Source organism: Hyperolius riggenbachi, chromosome 4 (genome assembly GCF_040937935.1).
Source record: "Hyperolius riggenbachi isolate aHypRig1 chromosome 4, aHypRig1.pri, whole genome shotgun sequence".
NCBI classification, from domain to species: Eukaryota; Metazoa; Chordata; class Amphibia; order Anura; family Hyperoliidae; genus Hyperolius; species Hyperolius riggenbachi.
In genome coordinates this window covers 284,614,469-284,630,223 of record NC_090649.1, presented here as the reverse complement: position 1 = coordinate 284,630,223, position 15,755 = coordinate 284,614,469, and the positions used below count along the sequence as shown (strand labels likewise).

The following is a 15,755-nucleotide window of genomic DNA, read 5'->3' as shown; positions in this document are numbered from 1 at the left end:
TTATCTGACTTTTATAATCTCAACTGTAAGTGAACTGTTTACTTTTTCTCTGCTAGAGGAGAGGTCATTACTTCACAGACTGCTCTGAAAGAATCATTTTGAATGCTGAGTGTTGTGTAATCTGCACATATTATAGAATAATGCAATGTTAGAAAAAACACTATATACCTGAAAATAAAAGTATGAGAATATTTTCTTTGCTGCTAATCTTCTAGAAAGTATTCATAGTACACAACCAATTCATTATATCATATTTTTTTTTCGCTTCAGTGTCTCTTTAATGCTAGTTCTCTGACTTTCACTTTCCTCACCTGTTGGAGATTAGAAGTAGTAGAAGATTGTCAGAACACTTTCCCACCCAATTACCCCTGTTATTGTGTAATAGGAGGAGAGGCATGCTCCTTTAAAACACCTCCTCTATTGTATTCATAATGAGGAGGCTTGTATGATGTTCCGATTAAGATCCATTAACAACTTAAAATGCATAAACAATGCTCCTCCTATTTTATTCAGCTTCTGTTTGCTTTAAAAAAAAAGTTTGCCCAAATTCTGAGCTGATTAGCACTACCAGAATCAAGGCTATGTTCACACTGGCATTAAGCAGCTAAAGAACAATGGCAGAACACCGTCAAAAATTAAGCCATGACATACTGATATGTACACTAGGCATTCAATCTGTGTCACTTCTGGTGGAGCACTTTTATTTTAGGACATTTTACAACATATAACTCATATAAAGGTACCCACACATGGTACAATTTTTCATTTTTTTTTTATTAGATAATTTAGTTTGATTATTCCGCTAGATCAAATATAAAGATTATTCCAACATCTGATCGGATTTTTAGAGAAAAAAACTAGATAATCATTAGTTTTTCTTGATCGAAAAAAAAAGATTATTTTCAAATTTTATTCAATTCGATCGCTTTGGTCGAAAAAAAATGGGAAAATCGAAAGTTTTTATTGTACCGTGTATGGGTACCATAAGAGATGAAGAGACCAAGAAATAATTGATATTCGCCGTGTAATTTGTTCATGTTATTTGATCCACAATCGGCCTGCACGTAATCATCTTTACTACTGGCAGACATGAAAAAACAGATGCACTTGAAACAAAAAGAAAAACCGAGAGCCCGATATAGTGCAGTAAGTCTAACAATTGTTGGCGAAATAATTAACAGATGTGGATATACTCACAAACACGGGTTACCACATAGGCAACCACTTGAAATGCAGGTGGGGAGCATTAGAACCTGACCCCACTCAGGTTTAAGAAGTCGCTCTCTGTAGATAGAAAGAAGGGGACAGTCCCCTCCACCCAAGGTGGACTATATACTGTGCAAATTTGGACAGAGGCGCCAGGCAGGTTAAAATGATCTAAAAACAACTAAAAAGGAGGAGTACAGGTGGACTTACCTCCTGAAATGATGGACAATCGAGATTGTTCAAATCGCAAATAACAATTTATTTTGGCACTCCGTTTTTAGATCATTTTAGCCTGCCTGGCGCCTCTGTCCAAATTTGCACATGAAAAAAACAGACAGCACCAATTGGCTTTATCTATAAGTACACACCCTAACAATGCAATAGGCTAAAAGGATATATAAAAATATATATATATATATATATATATATATATATATAGGCACAGAGGGAGACACTGGTTGTTTGGCATTTGGAAACAGCCTTTATTTCCCACAATGCAACACTGTTCACAGACAGAGATTAGTCATTAAACAAGTGCAAGCAGTACCCCTCATGCTCCAACTGCTGTTGATGTGTATGCAGTATGGTCACCTTATCAGAAAAGTCCAAATACTTTATCATCATCACGACCCTTGGACTTCATTGTGTATGTAAGGTACATTTCTCAGGGCTCCACTCTCTCCATTTTACATGGCTCTGTTATACCCAGAATCTGCGGAATAATTTCAGCACACAGCTTCTGCAACACTGAAGCTGGATATGTCTCTGGCTGGCCTACTTAGCGTAGGTTGCTGCGTCTGGTTGTGCTCTCTAAATCCTGCAATTTTCTATGCATTTCTTTATTCTCATTCACAAGCTTTGTCATTTTACCTTTATATTTCATCCTCCAACTTGGAAATGTGATTCTCTGCTTGCATTATGCAGTTAGTGCGCACCTGAATATCTCTTTGCATTATTTTCATTGATTGTGTCACTGCAGCCAGGATCATGTCTTTCAAGTCAGGCTTCAGCTGAAACACAACTGCTCTGGCTATTAACTGCTGTTGTAATCTGGCTCAACTCAGCCTCCTGCATTCTCCAGATAGCTTTCCTACTCCTAGGCTGCCTGGCCAGTGTCTGTTGGCTGCTGGAAGTGCGGCCTTTCTCTTTTTGGATGCTGGGGGATCGGGGATTCTCTGCCTCTGTAATCAGAGCAAATACCACTTCATACACTGCTGGCTGTGGCTTGGAAGGTGCACGGCAGGCAGACTTGGGTACTTCGTCTAGCTGTCTGCATGCTTGAAACGTTCACAGAGGGAATGTCCACCATGGAGCACTTTTTGAATGTGTTGGGGAAAGGAGGAGTCTCATTTTCCCAGGCAACATGGTAATTTCCCTTATGGGTACTTACCATACAAAACTGTTGTGCCACTAATGTTGCAGTTGAGTGCCCAGTAACGTTGTGTTAATTTTTTGCCTCAACAATCCCCCTTGCTTGCATGAACTTATCCTGACCTCCATATTTCTCTCCTGATCCATGATGCTTTTCGGTTTATGGATAAACACTTGATTAAAACCTGTTCACTACCAAATACAAAGCCCCCTGTTCTTTTAGATCTCTCCTATGTCTTCTTTAGGTCTGGAACCCACATTGGGTGATTTTTGATGCCCACAAGCCAATGCTGTGGCAGAGCTATTGGCACAGCACAAAACCTCTGATCCCATATTTTGACATACTATAATTGCCCACTCCTTTCACCCTTAGAGTACTGAGATTGATACACACACAATCTTAATTTACATCTTCCCTAATTATTTGAAACACACATGTCGATTTATCATAATATCCCAATCGCAGCAATGGATGTAATAGTGAAGAAAAGCAAAATTAAATGAGGTTAGAACTGAACAAACTATACTAATCACACCAGTAAGTGAAATTCATGGCACATAACTGTCTAGAAACTTGGCAGGAATATCTGTATTTCCACATAGTAGGTTTAGACAGTAGCATAGCTGGCTGTGTTACAGTCCTTTAGCGTGCAAATATCCAAGCAACGTTTGACTTCTGTATATCATGCTATTCCAATCTTTAGCTATTCCTTAAAATGTTTGTGTTACTCACTACCCTCTTGTGTGAAAACATCTTAAGCCCAAATGGATACCGGGTATGTGTGTGACTGTAATACCATATACAATATTTTGTTTTACTACTATAAATCAGCCAGTAGACAGAAGTGCAGAAAGTTTACCATTGCCAAAAGTACATGAGTCTGTGTGATACTGTCATACTGGTAGCTACCCCTGGGGCATGGTGGCATTTATATTTCAGCATTTCACTGGCAAAAGGCTTACTGTCCTGAGTCGCCTGCGTACAACTGAAATGTCAACAAAATAAAGTTGCATCTGCTTTCTCTAACATAAAAGGACGTATGTACACTATACAATTGTAGAGATACATGTATTGCCTCGGGGGGAAGGGGGGGGGGTGATTTACAAATGGCACCATACTCAGCAATTTACTGGGATGCAGGTAAAACTTTGTTCACAAAATTTGCGAAAAGAATAAGGGTTTCAGCACATACATGTTGTGGATTTACTATTTCTTTAGGAAATAGGAACCATTGTTATTGGCTTCATACACAATGGCGACAGTGATTGGTAGCAAATAGCAAGTAATGAGCGTAGCTTAACAGACATGAAGCAAAACATCACCAATCCCTCAAATATGGGTTTGATTTTGTATATTCTGTAGAGGGAGTGGTGACTGGTGAACCCTCCTTTTCTCCCCATTAAAAGAACCCATATTTCAATACTGAGGAACTGAGAGTCATGGGCAGAATAAGCTAGGCCACTAGTGCTCATTTGAATTTCCTGCCAAGACTTTTTTTTCCAGCCAAGGATCACCATTGTATAAACCAGTTGGTTATTGGTGAAAAAATATAACTTTCCAATGCCAGGGTTTCCACAGTCTGTAGTAGAATTACAGCAAGCACGGGTTGGGAGGGATTATGAAGAGAGAAGAACACAGGTCAAGACTACATAACTGACACAGATATATGACAAGGAATGTCAGGTGGACATAAATAAAAAAAATGTTTAATAAGCCAGTAACTGTTATTTGGTGTCTCTGTGTGTGTGTGTGTGTTTTTTTTTTAAATTTAAATATACAGTGGGAATGGGTAATAGGTCTTCTTAAGACCCGTGTGCTCATTCTCCAGGAAGAGGTAGAGATTGCCCCTTTATTAACCACTGCCGTGGTTTACTTGGTTTACTACAGTATATGTACGTCAGGCAGGACTTCAGTTCCTGCCCAAGGACGTAGATATTTGTGTATTGCAGTGGAGAGCCGCCCATCGATCCCGTGCTTGCTCCCGCGTGGGTACTCACCGATGCCCGTTAGGGGGGAGATGAATGAATGGGAACCCATTCATTAATCTAAGTCACCGTGTCTATGATCGCCTGTATCAATGAGATGCCGCGATCATTGTAACAGAACGAAGTAACACGTCCACACGTTACTTTCTGTTCACTTACTTATAGTACGCTAATAGTAAATAATGCGCAAAATAATTTTAATAAAAAGACCCACACTTTCATTTAAAATTAACTTCTTCCCTCCCACCATCCCCCATAGTTAACTAAATAAATTAAATGCATATAATAAAAAAATGACAAAAAAATACACAGTTACCTTAGGGACTGAACTTTTTTAATACATATGTCAAAGGGGTTTTATTAATGTTATTTATGAAATTATGGGTTTGTAATTGGTGTTCGACGCAAAACTGAAAAAATGCACCTTTATTTCCAAATAAAATATTGACGCCATACATTGTACTAGGGAAATATTTAAACGTTTTAGTAACCGCAACTAATGGGCAAATAAAATGTGTGGGTTTTAATTAAGGTAGCATGTATTATTTTAAAAATATAATAGCCGAAAACTGAGAAATAATTTTTACCATTTTTTTTCTAATTTTTACATTAAAATGCATTTAAAATAAAATAATTTTAGCAAAATGTACCACCCAAAGAAAACCTAATTGGTGGCGAAAGAAAACAAGATATAGCTCGTTATTATTATGATAAGTAGTATTAAAGTTACAGGCAAATGAATGGAAGGAGCGATGAAAGGTGAAAATTGCTATAGTACAGAAGGGGAAAAACCCCTCAGTAGTGAAGTGGTTAAAAAGGTGATCAGATAGCAACCTGTTCACCCAAACCTGACCCTTGTTGGGCCACTGGGATCAGGAGGGATCTCGATGGCCATTTTTTTAATGTCTGTACCCTTATAAAGACATACTACTGCCAATATACTGCTTGCAAAAGCATTTTATTATCACTGCATAGCAGGTGACGAGTGAGTGTGGATGTGCATCAGGAGATACTTAATAGTAATCAAGATTACTAAGAAAATGCAGGTATTGGATTTTATAAAAGTTTAGCATTTATTATAAAAATTAATACTGGTACATATTTTTTGAAATCAATGTGTGGGTGTTTTCATTTACTGTTAGCCCTTCTTGGGAGAAGTCAGGGGCACTAATGCATCTATTTCACCTGGGGAAAGCAGGGGTTCCCATATTGTTAAAAAAGGGGCTCTAAATAGCAGGCCCGTGGCTTGAAAGTGCTGAAAGTACACATTTTAAATGTCTTTTGAAATGTGTTCTTTCACTAACTTTCAATTGTTAAGTGATCTCAAATTCCCCCCCACCCCCTCCCTTACAGACACACATAAAAGCATTTTCCTACCCAAAGTTACACTTTAACTTCTACAAATTCTACAAGGTCTTTTAGGTTATTATTATTTTGTGATATGGTACTCATACATAGCACATCTAGCAACAATGGTGTGTTTGGTGGCACCCTAGACTTCAATGTAAAATATTTGAAAACATCAATCTCAGCATTAGGCAGATTTTGAATTCCTGATCTGAATGCTTGCGATTGGAAATCAGGAATCTGGCAAAGTGTGAACCTATCCTGACACCAGTGCCTTCACTGACTGCCATTTGTTCTCGTGGATCTGCTGGACATTTATGAGTAGCTGGAAGTGTCTGGCAGTTTAATGTTGCTTGACGAGCAATGTACCCATTCCTGGTCATGTTGCAAGCACCTGTCAGATGTTATACGGATATGGTTCCAATCTTGCTGTAACCATGCAATTGTTAGATGTTTGTCAACCAATTGCATTATGTAGCAGCCAAAGCTCTGAGGATCCTTAACTTAAAGAGATTATGTACTCTAAAATTCTTACAATAGAAAGCATACCATTCTATTCATTATATTCTCCTGGGCCCCTCTGTGCTGTTTCTGCCACTCCCTGTTGCAATCCTGGCTTGTAATTGACAGTTTTAGGCAGTGTTTACAAACAAAAGACATGGCTGCTAACCAGCTTGTGATAGGCTGAGAGGAGCTCAGTCTGTGACTCACACAGAGCCTGCAGGGGGTGTGGAGAGGGTGTGTATAACTTCTATCCTATCACAAGCAGAGCAGCACATTTCTGCCTGAGTGCCTGAGCTCGACAAAGCTGACAAAGGAAAGAAGATTAGATTATGTAACAGAGATAATACAGCCACTGTGCAACTATGAAAGGCTGCAGTAAGACAGACCACATTAGAACAGGTATAGGAACTTATAGGATAGAAGAAATAAGGCTGAATATTTTTTTGCAGGGTCTCTTTAAGTGTAAATTCACCACATGGTAACTTATCCTTGTTAATAAGCTGTGTGCAAATATAGCCAGGCCAGACACTAGTGGGTTATTATGGAAACAAAAGCACAACATACGAATTATGTTCTCGTTCTGTTTATGTATTTTAATGATGATTCAGAAAAATCCACATCTGTTCTCAGTGCAGTGTCATGTTATCATGGACTTTCCGCAGACACACAATGACTAGCAAGTTTACAGTGCTGCCTGCAGGCAAGCTGAAAGCACTGCTCAATCTGGCTGCAAGCAGTAATGCGAGAACTCTAATCAGGGTACATTCAGTAAACTATCTAAGTTTAGTATGACTGTTGCCAAGAGTCAGTTACTAATTAAGAGTAAATGAAAAAGAAGGCAGTAAAGGATGGAAGCAGGACTAAAATAAAACAATGCAGGTCAAGGAAAGAAATAGAAAGAGTAATTAATGGGAGTATATACCGCTATCCGCGCATCTGAGCAAAGCCTGGGAATTCTCCATCTTCTGTTTTCCTTGTTCATGAATGACATTTACACAGCTCTCTGCATTGACTAGAATGGCAGGATTTAAATTTATCAAGGAAATCCTTATCTGGATATGAAAATCCATTTTCGAAGTTGCATGTTGACAGAACGCTAACAACCTCTAAATATATGTTCTGAGAACTGCATAATTATATATTTGACTAGAATGTAGGCTTGCATATTTTCCCAGAAAGCCTGGCCGTGTGTAAACTCTCTGTGAATAACTTAGCAGCTGTAGTGAAGAAATATCATTATACTTGCAAGTCAGATCCGGAATTCAGGTTTAAAGTGAAATTCTAGTTTTGAAGGGAAGAAGAAGCCCTTTCCTTGTTGATCCGCTGTGTGTATTACAGAGAAATGTAGGGCAAAGTCCCTCTAGGCTGAGGATCATTGGAAAAGTCAATGAGCTTGAAAACCTTTTAGAAACAATGGTCAGCTGCTAGGTGGCATGGATCTGCAGGCCTCACATGCCTCATACTGAATTATAGCAAGTGTTTTGGAAAGGTTAGTGAATTTGCAGTTTTGTCATTGTACCTTCAGCACACACATTCTGTCCTATGAAACCCGCAGTCCTGCATCTATCGAAATGATCTTATGGCAGGTGTAAGCATACAAATGAAATCACATGTAGTTTACCAGCCTTTCAGCAACCCTCACTGTAATTCAACATGACCCAGCCCAAAAATGTAAGCTCTTGCCATCTAGTAATGTACAATTTGTGTAGATAATCATCTAATAAACTCTAGCCCTAGAGAAACTTAGTAACATTCACAGGGTTGTGTCTTCAGATGGGTGTGGTAAGAACCTAAATAGCTCATTTTTATAGAGTGAATGGTGCTGGATGGCTAAATTCAGATTCTAGCCAGTTTAAATTATTTGTGTGTTTTGTTATGCTACTTTTTTCTACAATAAAAATTATGATATTTTAATTGTAACAAAATAGTTTCCGGTTGTATTTCTTGGACCGTTCACTTCCTATTCCTATTTTCCATTAAAGGACATCGAGGTGAAAATAAACTGATGAGAAAAAAATTGTATCAATTGTGCTTCTCATAAAAATGACCTTTTTTTTAGATATCCCAGTGTTTTATTTTTAGTTGTACAGACTAACCAGCAAGCTCATGGTGACCCAGAGCTCATTGGAGTGTGTAAGGGACTACAATGGTCCTAAAAGCCCCCTTACTAAGATGTTAAGAAAAACAAAAGTTTGCTTTCTTAAAACAGAAAGAATTTGCGATAATTCAGGTTGGAGTGAGTTTGAGATGTCTCCCAAGGCATCAGCAGTGATGCCTTGGGAGACATCTCAAACTCACTCCAACCTGAATTATCGCAAATTCTTTCTGTTTTAAGAAAGCAAACTTTTGTTTTTCTTAACATCTTAGTAAGGGGGCTTTTAGGACCATTGTAGTCCCTTACACACTCCAATGAGCTCTGGGTCACCATGAGCTTGCTGGTTAGTCTGTACCTCTCGGTGTTACAAGCCCTACTCCATAGAGCCAAATTATTCCATGCCATGCACTGATGAGGATCAAACAATCCGAAACAGTCTGTATGCATGTTGGATTATTATGGCTCTGTACAAATTAACAAGCTGACACATCATTGCATTCCAGCGGTTCTGGAGGTGTGTTTAGCTTCTAAGGGTACAATGGTTAATTTGCACATATTCAGCAGTGATGCCTTGGGAGACATCTCAAACTCACTCCAACTTGAATTATCGCAAATTCTTTCTGTTTTAAGAAAGCAAACTTTTGTTTTTGTTATTTTTAGTTAAATCTAGTTTTTAAGTTTTTACTGTTTCATTGTCTCTGCTCAATGACACATTCATTGAAGTATGCCAGGGCTCAAATCTATGAATTATTGACCATTTTTATCTGTTTTCTGCTCTCAGAAGCTATTTACTGACAGGAAAGTATTTTATGGCTGTAATTACTAATCAGTGAAGGTTATGCTATAGTCTGACCCAGTCCGACCCGGTCCCGACCCGAGTAGAAACTGTCAATTGCATACCTGATATTTAACTCTTTCAGGCAGAGACAGAAAAAAAAAGTAACACAGCCTAGTTATTGGCGTGCTTTGCACTGTACATAGACAAGTCTATCTCATCATGTCACATGTCACCTTGGTTGTCCTTTAAGTTTTCTTATGGCTAAATTCAGATGGCTGTCTGGAAGCTTTGTACCATAGGTTTAAGAATAGTCAGGCCATTCCTTCCCATCTATCACCACACCTACTGCAGTGTATTCTTACTGCCCTTACCTCCTAGGACACCTGTTCCTAATCTTTTAATATGTAGATGCACTGTATGCTAATAGGTCAATGCACTGTATGCTTGCATGCTGCATTATGCATAATTTAGGCCCAGAGTTAGGAAACATACTAATCCAGGGGAGCATCTGCATATGTGACTACACAAAATAATGCAACATTTTGCAAACTAAAAATCTCTACTTTTAAATTAGCTATAGGGATAGTAGTGGTTCTTGAATGGCTGGTCTGCATTAAATATTTGCATGGAAGTGGTTAATTGTTTTTGCTGTTTGATTAATTGCTGTTTGATTGGTCACTCCCCTTTTTGCAACTCCACTTTACCTTATTTAACCCATTAGCAGCTTCAAATGAATTGTGGATTCTGTGTCTTTTCTGTAACTTACCGGCTGTGAAGCAGACGGTTAGTATTAATATGCTTTAACCTGGTCCCAGAATCTGGATGTACCAGTACGTCCAGATTGTATCTCACTAACACAAACAGAACATTCCGTTACGTCCTGTCAATCAGTGACAGGTGCGCACAGGCGTGCTCCTGCTGCTTGTTCACGGCAAGATTTCAAGATTTACACAGCGGGATGGTGAAGAGGAACATGTGTCCCTCAAGCGACTCGAAAAGCCTTGGAATGAATGAACATGACTCCAATTAGGAGCCATGTTCATTCATAAAAATGAAAATAATGAAAGTAAAAAGTAAAGTAAAAAAAAGATCAAACACTTCCTGGATAGTGTTTGTATCGCCATTTTGTGGCCAAAAAGTAAAATTACAATTAAAATACATTAAAAAAAACTGTACTTATTAACCCATTCTAAAGGCTCCTCCCTATTATCACAATTGCTGCTGATCCTATGTGACACTGTATTGATATGTTTATCTTCTGGTAAGCATATTAATTTTAGCATATTGCCACCACTGCTAACTCGAGAACACATTTGGTATGTATTGCACATTCCAGTAATCTTTTATGTTATGTGAATGCAGAGGTAAGTAAATCACAGGATTGTGATCATAGGCTATTGTGGTTGGTAATAACTGATCTTGCTAAACTAGGCTACTTTAATTTAAATTAATTTGAATATCTAATATTAAGTGGAAAGGATTAGTCACTCTTATCTCATCTTATAAGACCACAGTAAAGCTTTCTGAAAAGCTATTGCTTTGTTATTTCAGTTATATGTACACACTGCAATCATTTGGATGTAAGACACAGCACTCCTCTAAGTAGGCAATAACTAATACCTGGGTGTTTGATAGCAGGGTGGATGGCATTACCATAGCTCCAGGAACAATAATATCACTGACATACCAACATCTCCAACAACTGCTTGCAGTTTATTAAATCAAGACATAGCAATGTTTCTTTACTCCAGAGAAAAGATCCTGCACAGTTCTAAAACATCCATATGTCTTGATTTAATAAACTACAAGCAATGCACAGAGAAATTGGTGTGTTTGTGATATTATTTTTCTACACAACTGCACTGCACTGTTATCTTTTTCCCATTTCAGGCTGCCATGGATTTTTATTATTTGTTGTAAAGTACTTTATGAAGGTCTGCTAATACAAATGTAAAGGGACAATCACTAATTCAGAAATAGCACAGCAATCCTCTTTGAAATCGTATGTGGCAAACAACTTATTAACTATTAGAATATTTAACAATTTTACAATCACTTTTGGGCACTGATACAAGTGGTGAAAGGAATATTTCTGCAGGTATGAGTGTGACAAATACCTCTGCATGATACATGTGCACATGTGCAAGTTGTATTGTCTGTCTACAAATTGCAAATTCCCAAAGTACAGTTTATCTGCTCTGAAGGCTGCCATTGCATTTTATTGCGTAGCTGCTATATTTATACATTATAATGTATCCTGTGATCATTTCTCAGCTTTCTCTGGTTCTACAATGTGTATAGATCAGTGTCAGGAGACTGCTGGCTGGATACTAATTGTACCAAGAATGTAAACAAAATATAATGTTATCACCTCTTCGGAGTGCTGTGTTTAACTGTTTGAATGCTGTTCTGCTACTTTTTTTGTGTTCTTAGATTTTATGCTGTAAATAATCTTTTAGAACCAGGCTCTGACTGGGCTGCCGGGGACATGGGAAAATCTCTGGTAGGCTTTGCCTCTTTTACTTTAAATGTAGCCTCCCTCTCCAGGCCCCACACCGAGCAGCAGGAGGGGATAGCAGGGCAGGAAAGGGGGGGGGGGTGGCTTGCGGGCACACAGCAGTGGAGAGGCGGCCCAACTCCCACCTCCCTCACATAGGGCCCCCATTTCACACTCCCCCCTCCAGAATTTACCACAATGGCAGTGGCCGGGCAGGTAACTACTTACTTCTTCTGCGTTCCAGGAGCAAGAGATCTGTGTGTTACATGTCTTCCTTAGAGTGAGTGGCATTGGAGACAGAAGACACGTGACACGCAGAGGCTCTGCGGCAGAGCTCCAGCATCTGGAACCAGGAAGAGATGAGTTGTTCCCTTCCCGCTGCAATTTTGATAAAATCTGGAGGGGGGAGCGCGGAAGGGGGGGGGGCAGGTGAGGGAGGGGGCAGTTGGGCCCGCTCTCCATTGCTGTGTGCCAGCAACCTCCCCCTTCCCGGTTACTTATAGAGAACCCGAGGTGGGTTTGAAGAATATTATCTGCTTACAGAGGCTAGATCTGCCTATACAGCCCAGCCTCTGTTGCTATCCCAAACCCCCCTAAGGTCCCCCTGCACTCTGCAATCCCTCATAAATCACAACCATGCTGCTGACAAACAGCTTGTCAGAGCTGGCTGTATTTATCTCTATAGTGTCAGTCTGCTGCTCTCCCCGCCTCCTGCAGAACTCCAGTTCCCGCCTGCATCCCTTCCCTCCCCGCTGATTGGAGGGAAGGGACGGGGGCAGGGACCGGAGCAATGCAGGAGGCGGGGGAGCAGCTGAGACTGACACTACAGATGTAAACACAGCCTCACAGCATGGCTGTGATTTATGAGGGATTGCAGAGTGCAGGGGGGCCCTAGTGGGGTTTGGGATAGCAACAGAGGCTGGGCCGTGTAGGCAGATCCAGCCTCTGTATGCAGATAACATTCTTTAAACACACCTCGGGTTCTCTTTATACTGGAGACAGCTATAGCTAACTACCTATACTGGGGACACCTATAGCTTGCTACCTATACTGGGGCACCTATAGCTAACTACCTATACTGGGGACACCTATAACTTGCTATCTATACTGGGGGCACCTATAACTTGCTATCTATACTGGGGGCACCTATAGCTGACTACCTATACTGGGGACACCTATAAATTGCTACCTATACTAGGAGCACCTATAGCCAACTACCTATACTGGGAACACCGATTACTTGCTACCTATACTGGGGACACCTATAGCGAACTACCTATACTTGGGACACCTATAGCGAACTACCTATACTTGGGACACCTATAACTGGCTACCTATACTGGGGGCACCTATAGCAAACTACCTATAATGGATACACCTATAACTGGCTACCTATACAGGGAGCACCTTTAGCTAACTACCTATACAGCAGACACCTATAACTTTCTACCTATACTGGGGACAACTATAACTACCTATACTGGGGACACCTATAGCTAACTACCTATACCTGGGCTACCCTTTCCTGGCTACAGTTGACTTTAGATGTAGGAGCAGCGTGTGTACAGAGCATGAAGCAGGGTATGAGCACATCCCTGTGCCCTGCTGTGTGAATGCTTCACTTTCCCCTTCATTACCAATGTCGGCTATCCTCATTATTATCTGTATCCAAACTGCTCCTAACCTAGTTGTCGATCGGGAGCAGATCAGACATTTAGCAAATAATTGTCAGATTCTGTCATTCGGACGGGAAATTGCATTATGTGTTCCCAGCATGATGTCCTACCATATTATTATACTGTATTGTGCATAGCTTAGGGAGACCTTTTAGGAATCCCCCCCCCCCCCCTGAAAATCCTGGGTTTGCCCCTGGACACAGGAGTGAGTTTCTGGCACCTGTGACAGTGTATAAAAATATAGATTTGAAATAATTTTCAAAAGAGCCCAATCGTTTATGAGCTGTCAGCGGACAGCTGTACACACTTAGAAACTACACTCAAAATGACCCTGCCATGAGAGCGCAACCATGGGTGGCGCAGCCACGCACTTGCACAGGCGCAGAAGCGGCCTACCTTGCCAGGTCGCCGGGTGCTATGAAGGGGACCCCGGGACAACAGCTGGGAGCGGAGCTGCGGCGAGGGACACATAGGCTGCCAGGGGCAGAATGAAGCCCCAGGTAAGTAGATCTGTTTTTTTTTGTTTGTTTGTTTTTAAAGCCTGATGTTTCCTTTAATGTAAGCAAAGCATGTCATAAAATGGTCTCATTAGTCTCAAAACCCATACAGTTCATGAAGTTGTGTGTGAGTGTATTACCGAATTTATGAAGCGGGTTACCCACTTCTAAGATTTAAGTATTAAATAGGCAGCCCAGTCTAAAGCAGGCAGATACATCAATGTTTCTGTTTCAGTCTAATGCACAACATGTCCAATCGATCGGAATTCCAATCCATATTGGAGCTAAAATCGATCAGACAGGATGGAAAATTTCTGTCAACTGGGGCGGGCAGGAGTGGTATCCGATCGATAAACCATAGCATTGCACTGCATTAAACAGTGCAGCACTTTGGTCCGACCAATTCCCAATAGATTTCCAGGTGAAATATATTGCGAATCAATGTGCTGTGTAGAAGGATTTGATTCCTCTCTTACCAGAGAGGGATCGATTGCCTTGCTGCATCACAAGGAAATTGATCTGTGTATAGACACCTAAAGGTACCTCTTTTCTGCAACCAAGGAAAAGTCCTTGACATCTGTGATAACCTAATGAGTATCAAGAGCAAGGAAGCAAATATATCTATCTTCATATTATGAAAAGCTCTATAAACTTACAGTAATAAGCCTGGATAAAATGTATTTACAAAAGACTAATTTTTTCTAATGTTATTTAAATTTCTGACATTTTAATTTTATCTGATTAATATTAAGTAGCTAAAGAACAACCTAATACATTATTACTTTATATGTAAATTAACTGAAATTCTAATTTTAAGTCAAGCTATCTTCTTTTAGTCTCAAGGCGTTCATACTCACAACACCATTTTAAATAGGTCTGTGCTTTTGGATTTCATTTTCAGGTTTACATAATTTATAATCATCAATGACCTTTACTGAACTGCAGCCATATGCCCCTGCTAATTACTGTCTGTGATTTGAATCTCTTTAACCTAGAATCAAGCCATTCATTATAACTCTTGCAAAAATTAGCTGAAGCAAGTCATATTTCCTTCCTGTGGCACATATGCAGTAATCTATCAGCCTTTGTGGGGAAATTAGATTTCCATTCTGGTATAATCTTCTTAAAAGTGTCTGATGTTTTTAAACAAATTCTTTACGCTGGAAGCTGTGGTCTTCGTCCCCAACATTTGCATACTTTAGCATTGCAGACTGGCCCCACTACTCTGGGCCCATTCAAACTTAAAAGTAGCAAGACGGTAGTGCTTAGTGCTACTATTTTGCGCGGGTGATATTACCACAATTAGCGTGGTAAAATCACTGTACACTCTCGCGATTCAGAACAATCACCATCAGTGCTTTTATAAGCACTGTATTACGATAGCTCCTGAATCGCTGCAAAATGCTGCAGGGAACACATTTTGCATTTGCCGCTAATCGCAAAATACCTGCGATCAACGGCAATCGCGTCAGTGAGATCACTGCCATTAGGTTTACATTACGCTAGCAATGTTGAATCACCTGCTAATCACCTAAGTGAGAACGGGCCCCTAAATGATGGCTTTCTTAGTTGGCAAGAAGATGACACAATTCCTATTACAAAATTGCTACAGTGATTATTTTTTTCAAGTGTTTGTATTCTATTATTTCTCATATACTATCCTCTTACCTGTTTTTTTTATTATTGTATTGTATTATTGTATTACTCGTAAACAAATCTCTTACTGAAAAATACGAACTAAATACGTAACTACAATATACTACGTTTTCTGATATGCAAGACAACTGCTTTGCACAAT

The 15,755-nt window shown here is 39.8% G+C and overlaps 1 protein-coding gene across 1 annotated transcript in view; it reads right to left on the bottom strand.

Moving 5' to 3' along the window:
• SLC35F1 (solute carrier family 35 member F1) overlaps window positions 1-15,755 on the bottom strand; it is a 450,499-nt gene that overhangs the window by 160,483 nt on the left and 274,261 nt on the right. The window lies entirely within an intron of this gene.